Here is a 7,836-nt window from a genome sequence, read left to right on the forward strand (position 1 = left end):
GCCTGTGCTCTTAACCACTGTATCTCTCCCTACCATTCCCACCAGAGGATTGGGGAGGATGGGCATGTGCTGGGAAGAGGATATACTCAATTCTAAAGTAGCAAATAGAATTCTAGGGCCCTAGGACATCAGTGTAGAAGGGGGGCTTAGGAATTTCTGCTAATGATGGTCCCAGCTGTTGTTGCCTTGGAGAACGAAAGAGCTCTAGGTTCCCTCCAACTTTAACCAGAACACTTCTTAAAAAAATGATTTTAGGGTGAAAGAGAGAGGAATATAGACTTGTTCCACTTATAGTTATGCGTTTATTGGTTAATTCTTATATGTGCCCTGACCAGGGGTCAAACCTGCAACCTTGGCATATCAAAATGACACTAATCAGCTGAGCTTACTTGGCCAGGGCCAGAGGGTGATTTTTTGTATGCTTTGTATGTTGGGCTTTATATGTGTAATTAATTATTTTTTAAAGGGGACGACAGAGGTACTTTCTGCTTCCAGGAAGATGCATGTGATAAGCAAGATAATGGCACCTCAAGAGGTGTACATGTTCTAATTCATGGAACCTGCAAATATATTGCTTTATGTGACAAAAGGGACTTGGGGATGTGTTAAGGATTTTAAGATAGGGAGGTGTGCTGGATTATCTAGGGGTCTTTAAATGATGAGAGAGGGTCAGAATCAAGAGTTGAAGATGCTATACTGCTGGCTTTGAAGATGAAGAAAGAGACCACAAGCCAAGGAATGCAGGTTACCTTTACCAACTGGGAAAGACCAGGGAACAGATTCTCCCCTAGAATCTCCAGAAGGAACACAGCACTGCCAACATCTTTGTTTAAGCCCAAATTAAACCCAATTGGGACATCTATCTGACTTCTAGAATTGTAACCAATAAACTTGTGTTTAAGTCACTATAACATTGTTATCCATTTCTCAAAATTCTCCATTTTTGAAATGCCAATGTTATCAAAATGGAAATCAGAACAGGTTGCCAGTAGTTAAGGAAAGGGGGTGGGATGTGAAAAGTAGGTGTGGCTATGAAAGAACAACATGAGACATGCTTGCTGTTATATTCTATCTTGACTGTATCATTGTCAATACCTTGTTTGTGATATTGTACTATAGTTTGCAGGTGCTACCATTGAAGGAAGCTGAGTAAAGGGTACATGAAATTTCTCTGTATTCTTATAACTTCATATGAATCTATTGTACAAGGATCTAAAAATTAAAAAAAAAAAAAGAATTAAAAAGTGGGTGTGTTCCTGGGTATATATCCAAGAGCAGTGAGTGCCTCTGTGCACCAAAAGAAATAGCAGAATACCCAACAACTAGAGAATGGACAGAACTACAGTATATTCATACAATGGTATATTGCTGAGCAATAGAAATAAATGAACTACTGATGCATACAACAAAATTATGGATGAATCTCATAGGTAACATGTTGTGCAAAAAAGGGCAGACACAAAAGAGAACATTGTATAATTCCAGTTACATAAAATTCTAGAGCACACCTGGTTGTCTGGAGCTGGGGTGAGAGGAATTGACTGGAACTGGATAAAAGGAAACCTTCTGGGGTCATGGAAATAGTCTTGGTTTGTGTGGTGATTACAGGGTATAAACATGTAAAAAATTATCTACTTGTATGTAAATTACAACTCAATTAAAAAAATGGGTGTCCTCCTTGCTGCAAAAGTTTGAAAATATCTAGAACAATGGTTCTCAAACTTTAGAGTATGTCGGAATTACTGAGGACTTCTTAAAACACATTACTGGGCCCCACCTCCTGAGTCTCTGATTCAGTTGGCTTGAAGAGGAGCCTGAGAATTTGCATGCCCAGGGGGTAGTGATGCTGCTGTTCCAGCAACCACACTTGGAAAGCCACTAGAGTATAGAGTAGACCAAAACTTCCCTGGTGCAGATGGAGTCTCAGGGAAAGGAAGGACTTGTGTAAGGTCACACAAGCAGGTGGGCAGATATGGGTCTAGAAATCGCTTCCTGGCTTTTCATGGGCCTTCTCTGCGATCCAGGAGTAGTGCTCCATTGCCTGCTTTCTTATACCCCTTAATTATAAGGCCTGAACAGGAAGGACTCAAGATTCCCGGTTCTAATCCTTTCTCATTTTATAGAGTGAGAAATTGAGACGCTTGAATTAAAGGCACTTGTCCACAGTCGCAATGGCAGGACTCGACCCTGAATTATTTCCTGCCTCTGCTCGAGACCTTTACACAGTCTACCATGGGCACCGTTAGTGTTTCAGGCGCTTTGCCTCTAATTCCCTTCCTAAAAAACGCTCCCACCCCACCATTTACATATATGTGTACAGATGTTTCTTGAAGCTTTTAGTTAAGATCCTAAGGAAACAGGCCATGCTACTTCTATATCCCTTTCTAGAGCTGAAGTGGAGGGTTCCAAGTCTGTTGCACTCTGAGAACATACATTCCCTTCTTGAGCCTAAAAAGCATTTATGGCTCTTCCCAATTTGCCTTGTCATATTTTTCACGTTTCATTCTTGTCTGTCACCCTCAGCACTTTACATACATACAGGTATAGCAGACCCTTGCCAGCTCCTCAACATCTCACACTTGCTTATGCCTACATGTACTAAGTGGTTATTGTATGCTAGACACTAGACAGCATGCTTTACAGTTATGTCATGTTATCTTTAGAACACTTCTGAGGCCAGGACAATTATTACAGATGAGGAAACCAAGGCCCAGAGAGGATAAGTAACTTGCCCAAGGAGTTACAGAGGCAAGATTTGACTGTTTCTTGGTGTCTCAAACTCATTAAGCCAAATAAGCAAATATATCCTCTATCTCACCCTACCTACACATCTTATGTCCCTCTCTCACGTGGCACTCTTTTTCCCAAAATAAGAACGTGTGTATTTTTTCCTGGCAACTCCCTCCCTCCTCACTGTCCCTGTTCCCAATCCTCCTGCCTTCCTTTCTGCTTCCTATATAGCTTTTTAATGCCACATGTACTTATTCCTCCTCTGCTGCTAAGACCATTTCCATGTCCTCCTAGATCACTTGGCCTGTCTTTCTACTCTCTGCTGCTAGTCACCTGCCAGAAAACCCTACACCTTTCTCAGCTTTTCTCAGCTTTTCCTACCAGGTCAGTCCTGGTTCTTATTTCCGTTCCATTAATACTCCATGTTCATTCTGGTATCAGGACCTTTAATTGTCCCACTGTCTGGAATGGTCTTTCCAGAAGAATTCCAATGGCTGGCTTCTCATCATTCAGTCCCAACTCATAAAGGCCTTCCCTTACCATTCTATCTAATGTAGTTCCAGTTCTGTGACTTTGGATCCTCCTTTTCTATCTCCTGCTCCAACAAGGCCCCAAGTTAAAGGGTTATAACCTCTGAAGCTTGTGGAGAAGGTAATATAATGAAAGGGAGGGGATCATGTTCTCATGGAGTCTTTTTTTTTTTTCTTAATAAAAGTTTTATTTAAAAAATAAAAAATAAAGTACTTCCTACCTCCCAACATACACATACATACCTATAATAACTAACACTTATGGCTTTTTGTGTGCCACATACTATTCTTAGTCCTTTATATATTAAATCTCCCTCACTATACTTCTATGAGGTAAATACTGTTATTATTCCATATTATAGATGAGGAAGGAAACTAAGACATAGAGAAGTGAAGCGACTTTCCTAAAGCTGCACAACTAATAAGTGGCTGAGCATTGATTTGAATCTATTCTCTGTATCATTTGTCCTGTTGTAATTCTTTCTAACATAGCTTACTAACTGAAATGTTCTAATCTATTTCTTGATGACTAGTTTATTACCTGTCTCATCCAACTAGAACATGAGCTTCACAAAGGCAGAGACTCTGTTCACAGCTACATCCTCTGATATTGCCTGGCACATAGAAGGTATTCTCAATGTTTGTTGAATAGCTTTAGGGCTCCTCCCTGGAAAGTGAAGCTTTCTGTACTTGGAATGATATCCCCTTTTCTTTCTGAATTCTGGAGGGGAAGAAAAAGTTTCACCTGACCTTATTAGGGTTCCTGGATGGTTCTAAAAATTAAACTGGCAGACAGATTAACAGGAGAAAAGCATACCGATTTATTGTTGTTTTTTTTTAGATGTGCATAGGAGCCTTCACAAGAGAATGAAGACATTAAGACGTGAAAACTTTCATATCTTTTAGACAAAGAAACAATACACTTGTGAAGGACTGACAAGACACAGGGGCTTGACCAGGGGTAATAACTGGTGAAGAAGTAACCAGGAAGATAAGGGGTAGTTTAACAAGGTTTGTTTCTACAGATTTCTGGGCCCAAGCTTCCCTGTCTCTGGTGATAAGAATGGTACAGGAAGGGTACCTTTCACTTGGCAGTTATATAACTTCTTTCAGGGAAGAAGGGGAGATTAGAGTGAATTAGCTGCCATTTAAAACATTCTTTCAGTTTAATATATTTAATATACCAAGGTTCACATTTTGGAATAGAATGCCCTGAACCCCATAAATTTCGACATCTAATCATCCAGGACCAGCTTCAGTTTCACTTTTCTCCAGAAACCTCCTGCCTACCCTCCTCCTGTCACTCGTGTACTGATATTGTCTGCTCCTCCCATGACTTCAGCTCTGTTGTTATACTTAATGGCCCTTGTTTATATGTGTACCCGTGTTGTGTCTTACCAGCTTGATTGTACAATGCCTCCAGACAGGGGCTGTGTCTTTCTCATCTTGAAACCCCCATTGCTAGACTAAGCTTAGTACATAGTATCTACATAAATACTTGCTGCATGAATTAGCAATTCAATTTTACTAAATGCATTACCTGGCTCTTCAGAGCACTTATAGCCATGCAAACAAAATTATAGACTCATGCTCTGTAAATGTAAACAGACTAAGGAGCTTCTGGGACAACTTCAAATGTACCAACATTTGAATCATAGGGGTGCCAGAAGGAGAAAAGAAAGAGCAAGAAATTGAAAATTTATTTGAAAAAATAATAAAAAAGACTTCAGGCCAAGATGGAGGTGTAGGCAGACACGCTTTGCCTCCTTCCACAACCATAAGAAGGATTACATCTACCTCAAACAACAACAATAACAACAACAACCAAACAAACCACCAGAACTACCAGAAAATCAAACTGCATGAAAGTCTAACAAACAAAGATATAAAGAAGTAATATCGAGATGAGTAGGAGGGGCGGAGACAGGGAGCTGCGGCAGAGAGGATGCTGTGTGGCTGCAGCCAGCTGGTGGAAAGATCAGCCACACATTATAAAAGCCTGGACGGACACCTGGGGAGGAATCCCAGTCCCAGGCCAGACCGCGCAGCTCACAGTTCCACCACTGGGAAAATAAAGCTACATTGCTTCTGACTGTAAAACGAGTGGGAGTTGGGGAAGTGGAAGAAACTGCTGGTTTTTTAGGAGAGTCCCTTTAGAGGGCCCCCATGGTCTTAGAACATAGACAAAGCCACTTATTCTGGGAACCATCACTAGGGCAACAGCTAGAGGGGCACCAGTTGCATAAGGGAAGCAGGTGAAGTGACCTGAAAAGGGGTGAGTGCTGAGCTAGTGGCATTGTTCCCTCTCAGACCCCTCCCCCACACACAGCACCACATGGTGATGAAACGGGTCACCCAGCACTGATGAATACCTAAGGTTCCACACCTTAAACATAACAGGTGTGACAGCTCTACCAAATACCCAGAGGCAAACACAGGAGGCTGTCAAGATGAGGAGACAGAGAAGTATGGACCAAAAGAGAGAGAAGATCAAGGTTCCAGAGGGAAAGCTAAGCAAGGAAGAGATAGCCAACCTAACAGTTGCAGAGATAAAAACACTGGTGATAACGATGCTCACAGAAATGACTGAACTGGCAAATGCATAAGGGAAAAAGTGAAGGCTATACTAAGTGAAATGAAAAGTCCACACAAAATCAATGGTGAAGGGAAGGAAGCTGGGATTCAAATTAATGATTTGGAACATAAGGAAGAAATAAACAGTCAACCAGTACAGAATGAAGAAACAAGAATTGAAAATAATGAAAAGAGGCTTAGGAACCTCTGGGACAACTCTAAATGTGCCAACATCCAAATCATAGGGGTGCCAGAAGGAGAAGAGAAAGAGCAAGAAATTGAAAATTTATGTGAAACAATAACGGACAACTTCCCTAATATGGTGAAAGAAATAGACATATAAATCCAGAAAGCACAGAGTCCCAAACAAGCTAAACCCAAAAAGGACCACAGCAAGACACATCATAATTAAAATGCTAAAGGTTAAAGATAAAGAGAGAATCTTAAAAAGCAGTAAGGAAAAAGAAGAGAGTTACCTACAAAAGGGTTCCCATAAGTCTGTCAGCTGACTTCTCAAAAGAAACTTTGCAGGTAAGAAGGGACTGGCAAGGAGTATTCAAAGTGATGAAAAGCAGGGACCTACAATCAAGATTGCTCTATCCAGCAAAACTATCATTTAGAATGGAAGGGCAAATAAAGTGCTTCCCAGACAGGGTAAAACTAAAGGAGTTCATCATCATCAAATTCTTATATGAAATGTTCAAGGGACTTATTTAAGAAAAAGATAAAAACTATGAACAATGAAATGGCAACAAACTCACAGCTATAAACAACTGAATCTAAAAAATAAACTAAGCAAAGAAGCAAAAAAGAAGCAGAATCATAGACATGGAGATTATTTGTAGAGTTATCAGTTGAGGGGGGAGGGAGAGAATGGGGGAAAAGGTGCAGAGATTAGGAAGTGCAAATTGATAGGTACAGAATAGACAGGGTGATGTTAAGAACAGTATAGGAAACAGAGGAGCCCAAAAATTTATATGCATGACCTATGGACATGCACTAAGGGAGGGGATTGCTGGAGGGAATTGGGCTACCAGGTGGAGGAGGGCAAAGGGGGAAGAATTGGGACAACTTTAATAGCATAATCAATAAAATATATATTTTTTAAAAAGCTAAAGTAGTTCATCACCGCTCAACCAGTACTACATGAAATGTTAAAGGGTTTTCTTTAAGAAGGAAAACAAAGATAAAAATATGAATAATAAAATGGCAATAAATACAGATCTATCAATAGTTGCTTTAACTTTAAATGGTTAAATGCTCTATTCAAAAGATATATGGTGATTGAATGGGTAATGAGACAAGACCCTTCCTTACCTATGCTTTCTACAAAAAAACTCACTTCAGGTTGAAAGACATGCACAGACCTAAAGTAAAGGAATGGAAAATGATATTTCATGAAAATGGAAATAAAACAAAACAAAAGTTGGGGTAGCAATACTTAGACAAGACAAAATAGACTTTAAAACAAAGGCTATAATAAGAGACAAAGAAGGACTCAGCAACTCCACTTCTGGGTATTTATCTGAAGAAACCCAAAACACTAATTTGAAAAGACATATGCATTCAGATGTTTATTGCAGCATTATTTACAATAGACAAGATATGGAAGCATCCTAAGTGTCCATCGATAGATGAGTGGATAAAGAAGTGGTGCATATACTCATATACAATGGAATATGACTTAGTCATAAAAAAGAATAAAACTTTGCCATCTGCAACAGCATGGATGGACCTAGAGGGTATTATCCTGGGTGAAATAGGCCAGATGGAAAAGGACAAATACCAGATGATTTTATTTATAGGTGGAATCTAAAAAACAAACAAACAAACAACAACAAAAATCCAAAAAGTAAACAAGCAGAATAGAAACAGACTCATAGATAGAGAATATTTTGATGGTTGCTTGATGGGAGGGGAGCTGGGGGACTGGGTGAACGAGGTAAAGGAATTAAGAAGTAATATTGTAGTAACTGTGTGTGGTGTCAGAATGGGACTAGGT

This window comes from Furipterus horrens, unplaced genomic scaffold, assembly GCF_987537825.1.
Source record: "Furipterus horrens unplaced genomic scaffold, mFurHor1.1.pri manual_scaffold_17, whole genome shotgun sequence".
NCBI lineage: Eukaryota > Metazoa > Chordata > Mammalia > Chiroptera > Furipteridae > Furipterus > Furipterus horrens.